Source organism: Mobula hypostoma, chromosome 2 (assembly GCF_963921235.1).
Source record: "Mobula hypostoma chromosome 2, sMobHyp1.1, whole genome shotgun sequence".
NCBI classification, from domain to species: Eukaryota; Metazoa; Chordata; class Chondrichthyes; order Myliobatiformes; family Myliobatidae; genus Mobula; species Mobula hypostoma.
In genome coordinates this window covers 76,325,061-76,346,171 of record NC_086098.1, presented here as the reverse complement: position 1 = coordinate 76,346,171, position 21,111 = coordinate 76,325,061, and the positions used below count along the sequence as shown (strand labels likewise).

The window sequence follows — 21,111 nt, the reverse complement described above, 5'->3', positions numbered from 1 at the left end:
CAACAAATTGCATGGTCGTGTAGCAGTTAGCAGTTAATCGCAACTGAAAGACTGGGGTTCAATTCCCTCTACTGTCTGTAAAGAGAATGTAATTTATCCCTGTGGCTGCATAGGTTTCCTCAGGATGCTCCGATTTCCTCCCACATTCCAAGACGTGTGGGTGAATGTTAGTGAGTTATAGGCATGCTATGTTAGTTCTAGAACCATGGTGACACTTCGGAATGCTAACTTGATTTGGCCCAAACAACGCATTTCACTGTAGGTTTTGCTGTACGTGTGACAAATAAAACTAATCTTTCAATTTTGAACAGAAGACATTCTGCAGATGCTGGAAATCCAGAGTAACACATATAAAATGCTGGAGGAACTCAGCAGGTCAGGCAGCATTTATAGAAATTAATTAAGAGCTGACATTTTGGGCCAAGACCCTTCCTGTTGAGGAGTTCAGAAAGCAACAGTTTGACACCAGTGGAGTCGCAGGAGTTGCCCGTCAGTGTTGAACTCAAGGTAGAACTGCCTTCGAGACTCCATTTCTGGAGCTCTCCTTGGGAGTTTACTCCCAAAGGCTTCCTCATGAGTGGGTTTGAGGTTCGAGATTTGAGCTTTCCTTCTCCAAGGTAGGCAGCCAACCACAACTAATGATCTGCACCTGCCCGGACTGACTGGTTTTAAGGCACCAGTAATCTGCCTTTATCCTTTCTGGCAGTTGAAATGGTTCCACTGGGCTTACTAACGAAGGCACACATGAAGGCCAGGAGCTGGACTTGGTTGTCAGAGGCTATTTGAGACACATGCTATTCGGAGCATTTGATAGGTAGTGGGAGCTTAACCCACTACACACCCACAATCCCAAATGCGTCACCCCCCCCCCACCACCACCACTATGACAACCTTGAAGAACTAAGATAGAGTACATCCAATTTGCAGTGCATAAACACATAAAATTATTTTAGTAGTGGTCTTAACCATTTTTCCAAGAGTGTATTACAGGGAATAGTCTTTGATGAAAAATAATTGAGATGCAAATAACACCCTGGGGATTATTAAGTTTGAGAGTGGTACTAAGATTTATAAGAAAAACATTGGATATCATGAATTCTAACACAAACAAATCTAAATGCTAAACCATCTCTACAGTGGCCTGTTAGCCTTGCAGCAGTTCTTTGAAGTAATTTGATTTTTTTCATGTAAATTAATTTGTCTGTAACTCCCACAGATAACCTTTTTGTCTCGTCTTTTCTATTGCCAATTTGCATTCTCTCAAGGGGATTAATGTCAGTGTTAATGTAATAGAGAGAAATTGAAGTTGGTCCAATATTGAACAGACTTGTGAGAGGCTGTGACTCCAGCTTTGGCACTGGAGGGAAGCCACTGTGAACATTGTATTAGCTAACATTTTGAACCATCTCAACAAAATTTTCATGAGCCTATAGTAAGCAACACCTTTGGAAAAGGATGTTACCAAAAGAGTTTTTTTTTACTGGAAATATTTGATACTGCTTTTCCTCCCACATGATTATTAATTTAATTATTCATTTATTCATGCGTATAGCATGGTAACAGTCCTTTCTGGCACAACAAATCTGCGCGGCCCAGTAACACCCATGTGATGAATTAACCTACTAACCAGTAGATCTTTGGAATATGGGAGGAAACCAGAGCACCTGGAGGAAATCCATATGGTCACAGGGAGAAAATACAAACTCCTTACAGGCAGCGACAGGAGCGTTTTATTCCCTGAAAAGACGGAAACTGAGGGGCGAACTGACAGAGGCAAACCAAAACTATCAATAAGTTGGATGGCTGTGGTCTTTTTCCCAGGGTAGGGATTTGAATCTTTAGAGGGGACAAGGTTTAGGGCAAGAGAGAAAAGATTTAAAGAGGATCAAGTGGAATTCTTCTCACCAAGAGGGTGGTGGATATAGGATATGTGCTTTGAGTGTAGGCTGGAGAGGTGGGTCAAATTACATTTAAAAAATATTCAAGTAGGTAAAAGGAAAGAAGGGGAGTATGAGGACTAAACACAGGCAAAGAGGGATAGCTTGGATCAAAGAAGATGTTCAGCAGCCTGAAGACACACACTCAATGTTTCAGAAACAGCTTCTTCCCCTTCACCATCAGATTTCTGAATGACAATGAACCTATGTACAATATCTCATTATTTTCTTTCTTTTCTGCTCTCTTTTTGCATTACTTAGTTAAATTAATATTATATAAATATATTTTATTATGTATTGCAATGTACTGCTGCAACAAAACAGTTACCGAGCTACCCATAGCCCTCTATTTTTCTAAGATCCATGTACCCCTATCCAGGAGTCTCTTAAAAGACCCTATTGTATCTGCTTCCACAACTGTTACCAGCAGCTAGTTCCATGCACTCACCACTCTCTGCATAAAAAACTTGCCCTGACATGTCCTCTGTACCTACTCCAAAGCACCTTAAAACTCTGTCCTCACATGCTAGCCATTTCAGCCCTGGGAAAATGCCTCTGACTATCCACATGATCAATGTTTCTCATCATCTTATACACCTCCATCAGGTCACCTCTCATCCTCCATCGCTCCAAGGAAAAAAGGCAGAGTTCATTCAACCTATTCTCATAAGGTATGCTCCCTAATCCAGGCAACATCCTTGTAAATCTCCTTTACACCCTTTCGATAGTTTCCACATCCTTCCTGTAGTGAGGTGACCAGAACTGAGCACAGTACTCCAAGTGCGGTCTGACCAGGATCTTATACAGCTGTAACATTACCTTTCGGCCCTTGAACTCAGTCCCATGGTTGATGAAGGCCAATGCACCGTATGCCTTCTTAAGCACACTGTCAACTTGCACAGCAGCTTTGAATGTCCTATGGATACGGATGCAAGATCCCTCTGATCCTCTTATGTGTGGTGTTTCATTGATTCCATTGTGTTTGTTTGTAATGACTGTGAATCCTCATCAGAAAATGAATCAGTGTTGTACAATATATGGTGATATACATGTAATTTAATAATACATTTACTTTGATTACAGCTTGGAGCACTTATGACATCCTTGTTATCCTGACAAACTCTAAATGCAAGATAACAACTAAACTGCAGGGGACAAAAAGAACTGACCAATTTACAGAATTAGAACCAAAAACTAAACGAAGTCTATTGCAGTGCAAAAATACAAGGGATTCTGCAGATGCTGGAAAACCAGAGTAATAAATACAAAATGCTAGACTGCTATGTACATACATCTATTGATGCTTCTGGACACATCTTCAGTGATGGTCCTGGAATCATCGGGTGTTTCGGGTCTTTCAACATCATACAACCTCCTCCAGGTGACCCAGCCAGGGCTGATCAGACCCCAGCTTGTGTCCAGATGGCTAGCTACTTATGACTCCATGGCTCCCCTCTTTTGATCCACAGCCATCTTGAGGCCCTCTCTGCCGCATCGGTGGTACTGCAGATGGCTCTCCTCTTCCTCTCTCCCTCGATGCCCAAATTGCTAAAGGCTCTAACTAAAGAACGGGCTACGAATCCCCTACAACCAACCTCCACTGGGAGACACCTCGCTCTCCATCCAGCCTGCTGACAGTTGCTGACCAGTCCTGCGTACTTGGAGAGCTTCCTTTCAAAGGCCTCCTCCAAGCTATCTTCCCATGGGACTGTCAGCACCAGTAACACCACTTGCTTAGTTGGCTCATACACTGGGACAATGTCTGGTCACAGGGTGGTGGCTGCGATATGGTTGGGGAACTTCAGCTGCCGTTCGAGGTCCACCAACAGCTGCCAGTCCCTTGAAAAGGTCAGAATGCCTGCAGATGTTCTTTTGGCAGGTATTGGCTGCTCCCCAGCTCTGACAAAGGCAATGGTCTGCTTGGAGGGTTGGGACCGCTTCGCCCACTCAACTCCTGCGTTGACGGCTTCAGCGATGGTCTTCAGGACCTGATCGTGCCTCCACCTGTACCGTCCCTCACCAAGTGCCCTTGCACAGCCGCTGAGGATGTGCTCCAGAGTTCCTTGCTTGGAGCACAGTGGGCACGCAGATGACTCTGCCTTGCCCCATGTGTTCAGGTTTGATGGGCTTGGAAGCACATCGTACACTGCCCGGATGAGAAATTTGATGCGGTGTGGTTCGGCTTTCCAAAGATCAGGCTAGAGAAACTCAGCAGGTCAGGCAGCATCTATGGAAAGGAATAAAGAGTTGATGTTTTGCGCCAAGACCCTTCATCAGAATTTTGTCATCCTGTTGAAGGGTCTCAGCCCAACAAGTCGATTCTTTATTTCTTCCCATAGACGCTGCCTGACCTGTTGGGTTCCTCTAGCATTTTATGTGTATTACTCTGATGTCAATGAAGCTGGAATAATCAATTTATAACATAAGCCATCTGAGTGAAATCCTAATAGTGAATATTGCAAATTTAACCCTTTTTTCTAAAATGATTTCAGTGCTATGCATATTCTGCATTGATTGATGATTACTTTTATTTGTCACATGTATTTTGAAACATTAAAATATTACTGTGAAATGCATTGTTTTGCATCAAATCAAATCAGCGAGTTTGCGCTGGGCACAGGAGTCACCATGCTTCCAGCATACCCACAACTTATTAAAAATAACCTCTATGCCTTTCTAACTGGTTTCTATTTCTAAATGGTTGTATTACCATCTGGTATGGACATCTTCAAAAGGTGATGCCTCAAAAAGGTGACATCAATCATTAAGGAACCCCAACACCCAGGACCTGACCTCTTGTCATTGCTACTATCATGAAGGAGGTACAGGTGCCTGAAAACACAAGCTCAATGTTTCAGGATCAGCTATTCTCCTTCACCATCAGATTTCTGAATGGACAAAGAACACCACCTCATTATTTCATAATTTTTTTTTGCTCTCTTTTTACACTACTAATTTAATTTATTTTTTATTATATATACTTATAGTAAGTTATGTTTTATATTATTATGTATTGCACTATACTGCTGTCACAAAACAACAAGCTTCATGACATAGATCGATGTTAATAAACCTGATTCTGATTCTGATTCAGAACCTCACTAAAAAGAAGATATAGAACAGTACAGCACAGTGCGGGCCCTGAGGCCGACATTTTTGTGCCGACCTTTTAAACTACTCTGAGATCAATCTAACCCTTCCTTCATACATAGCTCTCCATTTTTCTATTATCCATATGGCTATCTAAGAGCCTTTAAATGTCCCTATAATGTATCTGCCTCTACCATCACCCCAGTTGGATATTTCATGTACTCGTCACTCTGCGTAAAAAAAAAATCTTATCTCTGGCATCCCCCTGTACTTTCCTCCAATTGCCTTCAAATGATGCCTCTTGTTATTAACCATTTCTGCCCTGGGAAATAATCTCTGACTGTCCACTTGCTCTATGCCTCTATTATCATGTAAACCTCTAGCAAATTGCCTTTCATCCTCCTTTTGTGCAAAGTGAATCTGCAGCAATAAAATGCGGGAAAATTAACATTTGTAGCTTTAGTTCTCTTCGACGGGAGCTTAGTAAAACCCTCTCTCACTGCTCCCCATCTATAACTTCTTCGGCCTTTCAACCTTTCAACCACATTTTGACCCAGACTTGCTTTTTTCCAACCAACTTTCCAGCTCTTAGCTCCATCCCTCCCTCTCCTGTCTTCTCCTATCATTTTGGATCTCCCCCTCCCCTTCTCATTTTCAAATCTCTTACTGTCTCTTTTTTCAGTTAGTCATGACAATGGGTCTCGGCCCGAAACGTCAGCTGTATTTCTTCCTATAGATACTGCCTGGCCTGCTGCATTCCACCAGCATTTTGTGTGTGTTATTTGTAGCTTTTGACATGATCTGAACTCTTGATAAATAAGCTGTACTAAGTATAACACTGGTCTTCAACAAGAATCAACTCAGAAGGAATAGGACCCATACTCATAATCTGCCATTTCCTCAGATGCATTCCAGTGCACCTCTCATATATTTCATGTAATTCTTAATTTGTACTTTGGTTTGATAGGATATATATAAAATGGTTATTTATTTAAAGATACTGTGTGGTCTAGGCCCTTCTAGTCCTTTGAGCAGCACCGCCAGAAACCCTCCGATTTAGCCCTAGCTTAATCATGGGAGAATTGACAATGATCAATTAAATTACTAACTGGTAGCTTGGACTGTGGGAGGAAACCCAAGCACCTGGAGGAACCTCTGGCATTCCATGGGGAGAACATACAAATTCGATACAGTGGATGTTGGGTTAAACTTCAAACTCCATTGTCCCATACTGTAATAGTTTTGTGCTAACTGCAACGCTACTGTGATACTTGGTTATTAATTACACAACTGGTTTCCAAGTAACTTAAAGCACTACAGATTAAATATAACAAACCCACCATTAAATCTCAGCTAAAGGAGCAATTAGAGAAACATAACCATTTTCCCCATATTGTTAGACAGTTCTTGTTCAGAATAATTGCAGAATGAATAAACAAGGATTTGTAATTGCTAATTTATGGCTCAAGTTTTCACAAATCTTCACAGCATAACTTTGAAACGAATGAACTTGTGATACTAATCAGGTGCATGAGGTAATTTATCTTTTTGATCTCTCTTGCACACCAAAATCACTGACTTGTCAACAGTTGCTAGATTTATCTTACCAGGGCTTTGCAATAAAGATCTTGGCCCTTTATGCTGGGATGAGAGATTTCTTTTCAATGTATGGGCAATGACAGTTTATTGTTCAAAATGGCAGCGATAAATTTCCATTCAAGTTGAAGAAAGAGAATTCTTCCAGGAAATTCAATGCCTTGAATATAGCTTGAAAATAATGGAGAGGTATTGATGCTCACTGCTGCAGAGTAAATTGCACAGCTCGTTTTGGAGTAAGGACTTGGTTATGGAAAAAAAGTACAGTGAAGACTAACAACTAGTAATTGGGAATGTGAATTGTTCTAATGTGGGAACAAGAAACCGCAGACAAAAGGAGAGATATGGAATGCAGCAGCAATGACACCCAAGCTTCAGGAACTACACTAATTTTGTTATAGCATGCACCCGTTGTTGTAATAGAAACTGGATTTACTATTAGACCTATGGATTTTCACTTTATTCAGTAATCAGGACCTAGTCTGGTACTAATTAAGTTTTTCTCAAACCACTATTCTGTTACCCAAAAATAATCTTGCTGGTAATCTAGTCAACTGAGAATGTAAAAGCTGTACCAAATTCATGCTCATGTAGGTCAGCTTTGGTTTTGTGGTGCATACCAATTTATAATAAATTACCCATTTTTTGAACACCAACTCCATGTGATCTTCCAGTTTGTTTCTACATTTGGCATTATCAGACATGTTCAGTCAGACAGGGACATTGCTGTATCAGTTTCCCAGACGACTCATGGGATACACAATAAGAATCCTCGCAGACAGAATTGAATTTGAATAATTATAAGATCATGAAATGACTGTAAGGATAAACTAATGATTGACAAAAATGAAGGAAGCTTGGGCTGATACATCTTAGAACATAGAACATGGAATAGCACAACAGGCCATTTGGGCACAATGTTGTGCCTGTAGTGTATTTAATATTTCAATAATATTGGAATAATATTGTAAATGTTACAATAATGAGAATGTCATGAACAGAGCAAACACAAAAAGAGAAATAATGTATGAGATCATGAAAAAGCAACATAACTTCATTGGACATGTGATTAGGAAAGAGGAGTTAGAATGCACGGTCATTATGGGAAAGATTGAAGGGAAGAAAGCAAGAGGAAGACAAAGACAAATGATGATGGAGACAGCAGCCAGGGAACTGGAAATGAATACCAATGAATTGATCCACTTGACCCAAAACAGGACTGTGTGGGCCATGACAGTCAAAGCTCAAACTGGGTATGGCACCTGATGATGATGATTATTGTAAATATATTGTTTGATTAAGTATTCTTTGTTTGTTTACATTATGGGTTATATGTAAGAAGTATGTGAATGGCATACGTTATTATGCCACCATGTTATATGTGAGTGATGCACTAAAGAAAAATTAAACAGACAAAATAACCTGGCTCCTGTGTTTATCTTTCAATTATTATCTGTAGTTGCAAAACAGAGGTGACAAAGAAATTTAAAACTTAACCTAAGATGACTATCTACCTGTTGAAGCACAGTATATTTTTTTCTTTGAAAGGATGGGGGAGAGACATTTGAGTTTTAAAAAAAGGCAAAAAATGGATGAAATTAACGAACAACAACGACAGCCATCGGTTCATAAACAGTGAGTACCAGGAAAGATAGAAATGTTCAATTGCACAACAGATAACTGGGTGACATATACTGAACAAATTGAGCAGTACTTTGGAGCAAATTAAATAGCCAATACAAAATGAGTGCCATTGTTCCTGAGTGCAGTAGGTGGAAAGGCATACAGTTTGCTTAGAAGTTCCAACCAAACCAACCAAAATGATCTTTGCTGATATTCTGAACATAATGCAGGCACATTTAGAACTGAAACAATTATCAATTGCAGAACACTTTAGACTTCATAAGCAGAATCAAAAGGAAGGGGTGTCTATTTGAGTTTACATGGCTAAATTGAAGAAGTTGTCTGAGCGTTGTCAGTTCGATAATGGGCTTGAGAGATTGTTTGTGGAATCTCACAAGAAAGGATTCAAAAACAGCTCCTAACTGAGGTATAACTCATATTTAAAAGAGCAGTTGAAATTGTTGTATCAATGGAAACAGCAGCCAGAGATACAGTTGAGTTACAGTCAGGAATGAAAGAGAGTATTAACAAAATTACACCATCTAAAGCGAAATCTGTTTGGCTGAACAAACTGGTTTCCCATTATGCCAGAAGCTCACATACACCAAAACAAGATAAACAGTTAAGTTGCATTTTCAAAAAGAGCACTGATCTGTATGCTGTTGATGAAAAATCTGACAGCAATGAGATTAACACAGGATTGAGTAGCCCTGAGATTAACATTGTGAAAACTAACAGGCAACAAGCAATATGGCTTAAACCAGAAGTGAATGGTAAATTAATTAAGATGGAGTTGGATATTGGCTCCGCTGTTTCAGATATTCTACAAAATGAGTTTAAACAACATTTCAAAGATACTGAACTGAAGCCTGCAAGTATCCAAATAAGAACTCACACTAGAGAAAAGATAACTCTTGTGGGAATGGCATTCCTAACAATTAAATAGAACAACAAAAAGCCACATTGGTCTTGTATGTGGTAGGTTACAGGAGAACCAGCATTGAGGGACTGTGATTGAATGAGACAACTACAATTTGACTTGCATGCCACATCTCCTGCAAAAGAGTCAACTGAAAGTGAATTAAGAAAGGTACTGGATGATGCCACAGTAGTGTTCAAGAATAGCATTGGAAAACACAAACATATCAGGGGTAAAATAGTGTTAAATGAAAATGCCACACTCAAGCTTTAGAAAGCTTGTCTGGTTCCTTATTCCATCTATGATAAAGTAGCCAGTGAGCTAGATTGCATGACGGCTAAAGGAATTCTTTCCAAGGTTGAGTGCAGTCCAATGAGAATTGTTGTACTTTCCTGCTGAGAGCTAAAGTATTGGAGGAACCAGTCATCTAGGCATAGTCAAAATGAAAATATTGGCTTGAAGCTTTGTCTGTTGGCCTGGGATAGATCAACAGTTCAAGCAGCTTGCCATGCACTGTTCCGGATGCTAGCACATCCAGAATTGACCAAGAATAGTATCTCTACATCCCTGGGAATGGCCTACATTGCTCTGGCATAGGATTTAGGTCCATTTTTCCAGACCATTCATGGGAAAAATTTTCTTGGTGGTAGTGGATGCAGCTACAAAGTGGCTGAAAATGTTTCTAGTAGCCTCCACTACAGCCTCACAAATGGTTGATGTGTTGAGAAGCCTCATCTCAAGGAATGGAGTTTTGGAACACTTGGTCAGTAACAATGGACCAGGTTTGTTTCGGAACAGTTTCAGTCATTCCTGGGACTTAATGGAATAAGATGTATTACACCTGCACCATACCTCCCAGCTGAAAATGGCTTGGTAGAAAGGTCTATCCACAGTGTAAAATACGTACTTTGAGCAGGGTCAGTAGAACACACTACACTGCATTAGAAGTTTGCTAATTTCCTCTTCGCATATTGCAATTTAGCACACTCCATAACCAACAACTCACCAGCTATTCTGTTCCTGGGCCTCCCCTTGCATTCACACTTGGATCTCCACAAACCCTATCTCAGGAATATGTAGGACAGCTAGCTGAGACAAAATGAGGTTTCCTCAAACAAGAAGGTTCAATGTTTCACTTCTGGATGAGAGTACTCATGAGGGCCTACAGAGATTAGCAAAAGTAGATACTTGGAAAGATTAAGGACAGAGTTGCACCACTCTCCTACTCAGTGGAGATGGTGTAGCCCAAGTTAATTAAACACAGAGATGTAATGTTAGAAAGCTCCAATTGTAGAAGGATGGTTTACTGAGTTTTTAAAAAATGAGAACTTGCGGGGTGGGGGGAAACTATGTAAGAATGAGATAGAAACATAGAAACATAGAAAATAGGTGCAGGAGTAGGCCATTCGGCCTTTCGAGCCTGCACCGCCATTCAGTATGATCATGGCTGATCATCCAACTCAGAACCCTGTACCAGCCTTCCCTCCATACCCGCTGATCCCTTTAGCCACAAGGGCCATATCTAACTCCCTCTTAAATATAGCCAATGAACTGGCCTCAACTGTTTCCTGTGGCAGAGAATTCCATAGATTCACCACTCTCTGTGTGAAGAAGTTTTCCCTAATCTCGGTCCTAAAAGGCTTCCCCTTTACCCTCAATCTGAGACCCCTCGTTCTGGACTTCCCCAACATTGGGAACAATCTTCCTGCATCTAGCCTGTCCAATCCCTTTAGGATTTTATACGTTTCAATAAGATCCCCCCCTCAATCTTCTAAATTCCTACAAGTATAAGCCTAATCGATCCAGTCTTTCATCATATGAAAGGCCTGCCATCCCAGGAATCAATCTGGTGAACCTTCTTTGTACTCCCTCTATGGCAAGGATGTCTTTCCTCAGATTAGGGGACCAAAACTGCACACAATACTCCAGGTGTGGTCTCACCAAGGCCTTGTACAACTGCAGTAGTACCTCCCTGCTCCTGTACTCGAATCCTCTTGCTATAAATGCCAGCATACCATTCGCCTTTTTCACTGCCTGCTGTACCTGCATGCCCACTTTCAATGACTGGTGTATAATGACACCCAGGTCTCGTTGCACCTCCCCTTTTCCTAATTAGCCACCATTCAGATAATAATTTGTTTTCCTGTTTTTGCCACCAAAGTGGATAACCTCACATTTATCCACATTAAATTGCATCTGCCATGAACTTGCCCACTCACCTAACCTATCCAAGTCCAAGATGTGGCTGATGCAGGCATGGAGAAGTGATAGAAAGGCAGCAAACTATAAGAAACTAAAGATATAAACTATTAAAGGTGGAATTTGCAGTGAGCACCTCTGCCCTGTTTTCTTGAAAACCTCAGGATGGAGGAGAGACAATATTGATAAAAAACTATTGAAGCTATGGCCATAACAGCAGCAGCTATAACGAGACAATATCTGCAAAGATGAGTATCCAAGATCTCTACTGTATAACTGGGAATTCATTCTGTTAAATCATATCAAGGGATTTTGTCAGTTTTTTTTGCGTGTTTTGTGAATCAGCCTTCTGTGGATGACCCACTATTTCATACAGTGAACCAAGAAACAAGATGGCGAGCTACCCAAGATCAAAGGACCAGCACAGGAATAAAATGTTTAATGACGTAGAGGATTTGATATGGTTGGTTGTTTAAGTTTATTTTCATTCCAAGGATCTGAATTTGATTTTCTGCAAAAACTGGTAGTTTTGCAAAGACTTTGATAAGTTACTGAATGAAATTTACTTTGTTTAAAAGTTGTTATGCTGGAGAATTTGTCATGAAAGGTGTTAAGCTGTACATTTTTTTTGGTGTTGAATTTGAACTTGTAGACATACTGACTTGAACTGAAATTGAAATTAACCATAATACTTAAAAATATGAATTCAATTAGTTTTCTAATTGGGGATAAATAAAAAAGAAAAGTTTAGTGTGTAAACCTTTAAATAGAGAATACCATTAGATCTAATTATTTAGAGGAATTGGAGTAAGAAAGGCTATTCTAACGAATCTTACTGATTCTAACAAACAAGGAATTTGTTTTTTGTTTGATATCTAAGATCTGGAACCTAAACAGAATATTGGAATTTTGAATTTTTCTTACTCATGTAAATATTTTGAATGTATTGTTATTTTTATAAACTAAAACTTACTTCCAGAAGTTATGCTTTCTATTCACTGCCTCCTTTTGATACCTGGAGCTTCTGATGGTCTACTAGCACCTAGTGTAGTACTGTGTAATTTGATTTTCTCATAAAGAGTGTGAACCAGTCACAGAAAGGAAGACAAGCACTACTTAAGTGTTACAATTGCATCAGGTGGAGACAACACATTGATCAGTTGAGGAGGGCAGAGTCAATTATTAGAGGTGGTTTCCAGAGGTTTCACAACCACTTCTGGGAGTCCCAGAGTTAACACCTACAAACCCCACTTTGGAAGCCCCAGAATCTGGGATTGTTTCACAGCCACAAGTCTCTCCTGCCTGCCAGTGTGATACCCCTCGTCAAGAAAGACGTTACCCCACATGAGTAAAAAATCTTTCACAGCGATTAAATCTTTAGACCTGAATGGGATATGCTGGGAATGTCTATATAGTAGTTGGAGTTTATAGCTGAGCAGCAAGGAGTGTAATGTATTAATATTTCAGTAATATTTGAGTTAAATTGTTTTATTAAGCATTCTTTGTTGTTGTTTACATAATTGATTAGGAGTCATAGGTAAGAAGTACATGAACAGCATATGTTATTACTTCACCAAATCATATGCAAATGCCTCACTGAAGAAAAACCAAGTAGACAAAATATCCTGGCTCCTGGGTTTTTCATTTAATTAGTTTCTAGAGTTAAAAAACCTAACAGTGCCAATCTTTTAACATACTCTAAAATCAGTCTAACCCTTCCCGCATACATGGCCCTCATTTTTATTTTCATCCATGTGCCTAACTAAGAGTTTCTTAAAGGTCCCTAATGTATCTGCTTCAACTGCCACCCGAGTTTCATGTACCCACCAGTTACTGTGTAAAAAGCTATCTCTAACAACCCCCTTATACTTACCTCCAAACACCTTAAACCTACAACCCCTTGCATTAGCCAATTCCTCTCTGGGAAAAGGTCTCTGGCTGTCTATGCCTCTTATCATCTTGTATAGCTCTATTAAGTCACCTTTCATCCCCCTTCACTCCAAAAAGAAAAGCTCTAGTTCTCTCAACTATCCTATCTTCATAAGACTGATGATTATAATAATGAAACAGTGCTAACTCATAATTTGGGACATAGATCATTGCAACACAGTACAGGTCCTTTGGCCCAAAATATCTAGTCAGTCTTTTAACCTGCTCCAAGATCAATCTGACCCTTCCTTCATATGTAGCCCATTATGCTCCATTTTTTTTTCTATCAGCCACGTGCCTATCAAAAAAATTATGGTAAGATGGCATCATGTTTGATTGCAGTGGCTTCTGCAGAATAAACCAAAGATGTTATTGCTCCTTTAATATGTATTTTTTTACAATTGCGAAGTCCTGATGGACATTAAGAACTTAAAGTACTGCCGGTCTACACCAAAAGTGAGTTGCTCATTAGTGGAGAAACTGAAGGAGCTGAATGGTATGGATAGTGTTGCTGTCTGTGTCAGAGAGGAGGTGGAGGCATCGGTGTGCAAAGGAGATATGCAGTCTAACAGCAGGTGGTCACCTCAGCCACTTTTCTTGTGATCACAAAACCCTGATGAACATTGTTAATGGTGAATGCTGTAATTCTGATTCACTGATTTGTTGGCAGACTGCGGGTGAGTTGCGTGGCCTTTAGTCATAGCAACGACTAGGCCTCAAGTCATGGTGTCGCCTGTTTAAAGCTGCCCGGGAAAGAAGTGACAGAGTTGATGCGCTCCACTGGAGGCGGTGTGATGCGACATCCCCAAGTTGACATCAGTACTGCCCCATAGCGTTAGCGCAGCAGAAGACAAACATTCATGGACTACGGTTTTGGACTACTTTTTTTGTGAGACTGTATTTTAGGGATATCTCATATGTCCTTGCTATCTTATATTTGCTATATGTGTTTTGCGCTTTGTGTGCCTGTAATGCTGTGTTTTGCACCTTGGCCCCAGAGTAACATTGCTTCATTTGGCTGCATTCATGGATATTTATATCTGGTTAAATGATAATTAAATTTAAACCAAGAGTCTCTTAAATGTCCGTATCATACCAACCTCTATCACCACCCCTTGCAGCGCGTTCCACACCCCCTGCACTCTATTTAATACAGAATAGTACGGTACAGCATGGGCCCTTCAGGCCAAAATGTTCTGCAACCTTTTAATCAGAGCCTGGCAAGCTAATCCTCCACAAGGCAGACAAACTGAAGGATTGCATTCAGAGTTCTAAGATGATTCCCTCACATAAAAAAAACACTTATTTTGAAATGAAGTTCTGCTGATGCTTTTAATTCAGAGCAACACATACAAAATGCTGGAGGAACTCAGCAGGCTAGGCAACATCTGTGGAGAGTAAAAATTGTTGGTAATTTGGTCTGAAACAGGAATGGAAAGGAAAGGGGAAGAAGCCAGATTAAGAAGATGCGGGGGGAGGGGAAGGGGTACAAACTAGCAAGTGATGGGTTTGGAAGCCATGTGGAACAAGATGGCATTGAGAAAAATTCCCAGGAAAGACATGTGGCTGTGGTAGTGAGTCTGGGTGAGTGTATGGTCAATGGGGCGGAGAGGAATAGAGATCACCAAGGGGGAGCAGTGATAATGGGTCTCACTGAACTTCCATATAAAAATCTAATCTCTTTCTTTTGAGAAGTTTCAGTTAATGTTCCGGTCACCACTGCACTTACTTTTTCTTACCCAACTGTACTGATATTTTCAATTAGCTCACAGATGTCATGTTTGGCCTGTTGAGTTCCTCTAGCATTTTGTGTGTGTTGCTCAGATTTACAGCATCTGCAGATTTTCTCTTGTTTGAGATGTAATGAGACATCAATTTGCTAACATAAGAAGTTATGAAGTGATGCGACAATAAAATGTTATAGATGCAGCCTAATTTCTTGCCATTACAGAGAGTTCCAATTACATTTGGCTGAGAGAATTAAAATGTATTTATTTTATTTATTTAAAAATACTGTGAGGAATAGGACCTTACAACCCACCTATTTAACCTTAGCCTAATCGCAGGACAATGTATGATGACCTGTTATCGTACCAATCAGTAGGACCTTGGACTGTGGGTGAAGTCAAAGAACCCGGAGGAAACTCACACGGCCTTGGGACAATATCATAGAGCAGCACAGGAGCATAGTGGTGAGCACAACGCTTTACAGTACAACCAACCCAGCTTCAATTTCTACTGCTGTCTGTAAGGTGCCTGCACATTCTTCCCCTGATCATGTGGGTTTCCTCTGGATGCTCTTGTTTCCTCCCACATTCCAAAGATGTACTGGTTGATAGGTTAATAGGTGATTGTAAGTTGTCCGTGATAAGGCAAGGGTTAAATTGGGACTGCTGGATGATGTGGTTTGAAGGGCTAGAAGGTCTATTCTGCACTGTATCTCAGAACGAGAGTCAGGTTTAATATCACCAGCATGTATCATGAAATTTGTTGTGACTGTGGTAGCAGTATAATGCAATACATAATAATAGGAATAGGAATGAAATAGTTCAATGAAACAGGTAGTTCAAGAATAAAAATGAAAACATAGTGAGATAGTGTTCATCGTTTCAATGTCCATTCAGGTATCAGATGGTAGAGGGGAAAAAAACTACTCCTGAATTGTTGAATTGGTGCCTTCAAGCTCCTGTACTTCCTTCCTGGTGGTAGGAATTAGGGCAAGGCATGTACTGGGTATTGGAGATCCCTAATGATGAATGTGTCCTTTTTGAGGCATTGTTCTTTAAAATGCCTCAATAAATAAATTAATTAATACAATTTAAAACATAACTTGCAAACACCTTACAGACAGTGCTGGAATTATTTCTGAAATCCAACCACCTGATCTGTAACAGTGTCACACTAACTGCAACACTACCATGGCGCTATGTAGTTCATGTCAGATGGGAGAAATTCTTCTGCTAATCAAAAGACCAAACTGATGGGTGAACAATGCTAATAAACACCTCCTGTCAGTTGCTCTGTGATGCACAAGTCAGTGATGTATTTTAATCATCATTCACATAATATCAGATGCATCAATTAAAGTGAAGCTTGTTCCTTGTCAGTTCCAAAGAAACCCCTGAACAGCTGAGACTAATCAGCATATAGGAGCGAGACTGAAAATCTGGTTGAGTGGTGCCAAAACAATGATCTCTCATTTAACGTCAGCAAAACCAAAGAGCTGATTATTGTCTACTGTTCTATCTCTGTCTTCATTGATTCCTGAATGGTTATCAATCACCACTAATCTCATCAGTGGTCTCCTTTGCTAAACTGGTGTGTGCACCTTAGGAACTTGTTTGAAACCCTTTTAGTTGCTGGAAGAAAACCAGCTCATTTATATTGAAGTTCTGATGCTTGTCTCATCATGCTTAAGGCTAATTTCATCTGTGACAGGGTCCTGAATTACTCCTATTAACTGTGCTTTTGAAAAGAGAGAGAGAGTTATTTAACACCAACAACTTGTTTTTAAAAGAGAGAGAGAGAGAGAGAGAGATGAAGACTGCTCACAGGTTGTTTATACTTTCTTCAAGGATATTTGCCTGCTTGTACATTTCTTACACAGACAAAGGAAAGAGGAGTTATTTGAGTGACAGTTGATGCTCAGAACGGGACGTTAAAATAGAAGGTCAGAGGATAGACCTCAGACACATGTTTTGGGACACTGAATGAGCTTTGTGTGCCCACAGAAAATGTGGGGTTTTGGAGGATCGATCAGGCAGATCGATCAGTGGCTCTTGCAGGGAAAAGAAAAAGGCAGTGACCGGTGGGGAGTTGTCCGTGTGTCCACCCTTGCCTGGGTGATAGCTCCACCACAGAAAACCGGTTCTCTTTGTTGTGGTCACAGTCGGTGACTTATAAAGGATTTTGGAGGACAACAAGAAGATCGATGGCGTCAGCTTACCTGAAGACTTAAATCTCTCCCTCTCTCTCTCTCCATTACTACTCAACTCAATACCACAAACTGAACTGAACTGAACTTTACTCATCATTGTAAGACTGTATCTTTTTACCCCTAGACTTGAAGAAGTTTGGTTTTTCACATATATTACCACACTTACTGATATACATATATATAAATAATCATTGCTAACCTGTTTGATTTATCTGCATTTATATTACTGTATTGCATAGTTACTAATAAATATTATTAGTTAATAGCAATACTGGACTCCAAAGTGTTTTCTATTTCTGCTGGTTCTTTATTCCCGTCACGGGGTACATGACACATCTGCTTTGTTCCCTTGTATTATTTGTTTACTTTTGAAAATTATTTTCATGATTCACCTGCTTTTGCTCACTGGTTGTTTGTCATTCTTTAATTTTTGTATAGATTTTCATGAATTCCATTGTATTTCTTTACTTTCCTGTAAATGCCTGCAAGAAAATTAATCTCAGGCTAGTATATAGTCACATATACAGACTTTGATAATAAGTTTGCATTTAATTAAACTAATGATGTGTGAATAAGCATTCAGGTAAAGATAAAAGATAAAGACTAACTTTTTTTGTCACATGCATAACAAAAAATACAGTGACACGCGTTATTTTGTATCAACAACCAGTGAAGTCCGAGGATGCATGAGGGAAGCCCACAAGTGTTACCATGATTTTGACCCTAACGTAGGATGCACACAAGCTACGAACACGAATGCCCTGGGAAGTGGGAGAAAACTGGAGCACCGGAAGCAAACTCATGTGGTCAAGGGAAGAAGGTACAATTCCCCCTTCAGATAGCGGTGGGATGTGAACACTGATTGCTGACTGCAGACGCTGCACAGCAATTGCACTAACTACTATACAACTGTGTATTTACCATTTCATTTCCTTTCATAGTTACAAGCCACTTCCTCCATTTGATGTTTCCATTTGTTTCCTGACAGCCCCCTCAAGCAATTGTAGTACTAAGATTATATTGTACATTGAAGCTTTTCCTTTCGGTTATGCTTCAATACCTTCTGATGACTCTGACCTTGTTTCTGTATGTTTCACTCCTAGCCCATTACACTCTATACCAACTAGCAATTACAGAGGCAATTGCATTACACCACCTCAATCTCAGGTGCATCAGCTACTGCTGGAGAGCCATTCGTTGAAAAATACAGTACAGAAACAGGCCCTTTGGTCCACCTAGTCCATGCTGAACTGTTAATTTGGTAGTCCCATTAACCTGCACCTGGAAAAATGCCATACAGAGCCCTCCCATCCATCTACGTATCCAAATTTCTCTTAAAGGTTTAAAATTGAACCTGCATCCACTATTTCCACTGACACCTCATTCTCTCTAAGTGATGAAGCTTCCCCGTATGTTACCCTTAAACATTTCATCTTTCAGCCTTAACCCATGAGCTCTAGTTCCAATCTCACACAATCTGAATGAAAAAAGCTTTTTTGCATTTACCCTATCTGCGTTTGTATACCCCCATAAGAGAGTTTGTTAAACGCCTGCAATTTAACTATTTCTGGTCGAGACTTTTCACCAGTCCTGATCCTGTAACATCAATGGTTTATTCCCCTCCATAGATGCTGCTTGACCTGCTGTGTTCCTCCAGCATTCTGTCTATGTTGCTCAAAATTTCCAGTGTCTGCAAAATCTCTTGTGTTTATAATCAAAGTGATCATAGTGTTGCTGAACTGCAGTGATCAGGGATTAATCGGTTGGTCAAGTTTTGTACTATGTTTGGGCTCAGTTCACCTTTAAGCCCTGAATGGTTCTATGCCAATTACGTGGGAATCTGTATTAGAATAAAACTCAGAATCAGGTTTATTATCACTGATATATGTTATGAAAATTGTTTTGTGGCAGCGACACACAGCAATACATAAAAAATGATATGTTACAATAAGACGATGAAATATAGGAACAGAATTAGGCTATTTGGCCTGTCAACCCTGTTCCACCATTGCATCATTGTTGTTTTATTATCCCTCTCAAACTCATTCTCCTGCCTTCTCCCTGTAAACTTTGATGCACTAAATAATCAAGAATCTCTCACCCTCTGTTTTAATTATCTCCAATGACCTTGACTTGACCTCCACAGTCGCCTGTGGAGATGAATTCCATTGACTCACCATCAACTGGCAAAAGAAATTCTTCCTTATCTTCATTCTAAATGCATGTCCCTCTCTTCTGTGACTGTGGCCCTTTCTCTTAGACTCCCTCACCATAGAAAAATTCCTCTCCACATCCACTTCATCTTGGCCTTTCAATATTCAATAGGTTGCAATGAGACCCCCTCTCATTGTTCTAAACTCCATTGAGAACAAGCCCAGAGTCATCAAATGTTCCTCACATGATAACCCTTGTATTCCTGGAATAATTCTCATGAGCATCCTCTGGACCCTCTCCAATGCCAGCACATCTCTTCTTAGATAATGGATCCAAACTACTCAAAACACTCCATATGTGATCTGAACGATGCCTTATAAAGTCTCAGCATTAACAGGATACAAGGAAAACAACATTACATCATGCAAAATGAGAACAAAAATAGTGAGGGACCATTCATCAGTTGGTTCATTGTTTGTTCTGAAATATAATGGCAGAGGTGGAGTGGGTCAGCAATTTAAAATTCCTCGCTATGATTATTTCGGAGGATATGCACTGGACCCAGCATGTAAGTGCAATTATGAAAAAAGCATGGCAGTGCCTCTACCTGCTTGGCAGTTTGCAAAGATTTGACATGGCATCTGAAACACTGACAAACCTCTGTAGATGCATGGTGGACAGTATGCTGACTGACTGCATCACAGCCCAGTATGGAAGTACAAATGCCGTTGAACAGAAAATCTTGCAGAAAGTAGTGGATCCCACTTAGTTCATCACAAGTAAGCCTTTCCCACCATTGAGCACATCAACATGAAGCATTGTCACAGGAAAGCAGCAACCATCATCTGGGACCCCCACAACCTGGGACCCATCGGGAAGATGACACAGGAGCCTCAGAACTCACACCATCAGTTTCAGGAATGGTTATTACCCTTCAAACATCAGGCTTCAGAAACAAATTTCACTCAACTTCACTTCCCCCATCACTGATATGTTCCGACAACCAATGGGTTCACTTTCAAGGGCTCTTCATCTCATTTTCCCAATATTTATTGTTCATTTATTTATTACTGTTTCTTTCTTTTTATATTTGCACAGTTTATTGTCATTTGCACACTGGCTGAATACCCAAGTCATTTGGTATTTCATGGATTATTGAGTATGCCCAGAAGAAAATCCTGGGTTTGTATATGGGGACATATATGTATTGTGACAATAAATTTACTTTGAACTTTGAACATTAAAACATTCAGTGTGTGTCTTCAGACTATTGTACCTCCACCTTGATGGCAAAAATGAGAAGAGGGCATGTTCTGGGTGTTGGAGATCATGAAAGATAGATGTCATGCCTTTTGAAGATGTCCTGGATGCAGGGGAGGGGAGGCTCGTGACCACGATGAGTTTGTAATCCTCTGCTGCTTTTTTCTACCTGTGTGGTGGCCCCTACATACCAAATGGCATTACACCCAAATAGATAGCTTTCACAGGTACATCTGTAGAAGTTTACTTGACTCTTTTGTAACATACCAAATCTCCTCAAGCTCCTAATGAAATATTGCTGCTGGGGTGACTTCTTCATAATTGGATTAATATTTAATATTTATATACAGTAGAGTTGTATATTTAAAATCACATTGTGCAGGCATTAAGCTTTTATGGGATAACATCAACTTCGTATTCAGACTTTATCAACTATCGGAAGGCATGTCCATTGGAGTAAGGATTGA

At 40.1% G+C, this 21,111-nt stretch overlaps 1 protein-coding gene across 5 annotated transcripts in view; it reads right to left on the bottom strand.

Annotated features, from left to right (window-relative positions):
- The window catches only part of LOC134341158 (CUB and sushi domain-containing protein 1-like), a 2,430,601-nt gene that overhangs the window by 1,234,835 nt on the left and 1,174,655 nt on the right, over positions 1-21,111 (bottom strand). The window lies entirely within an intron of this gene.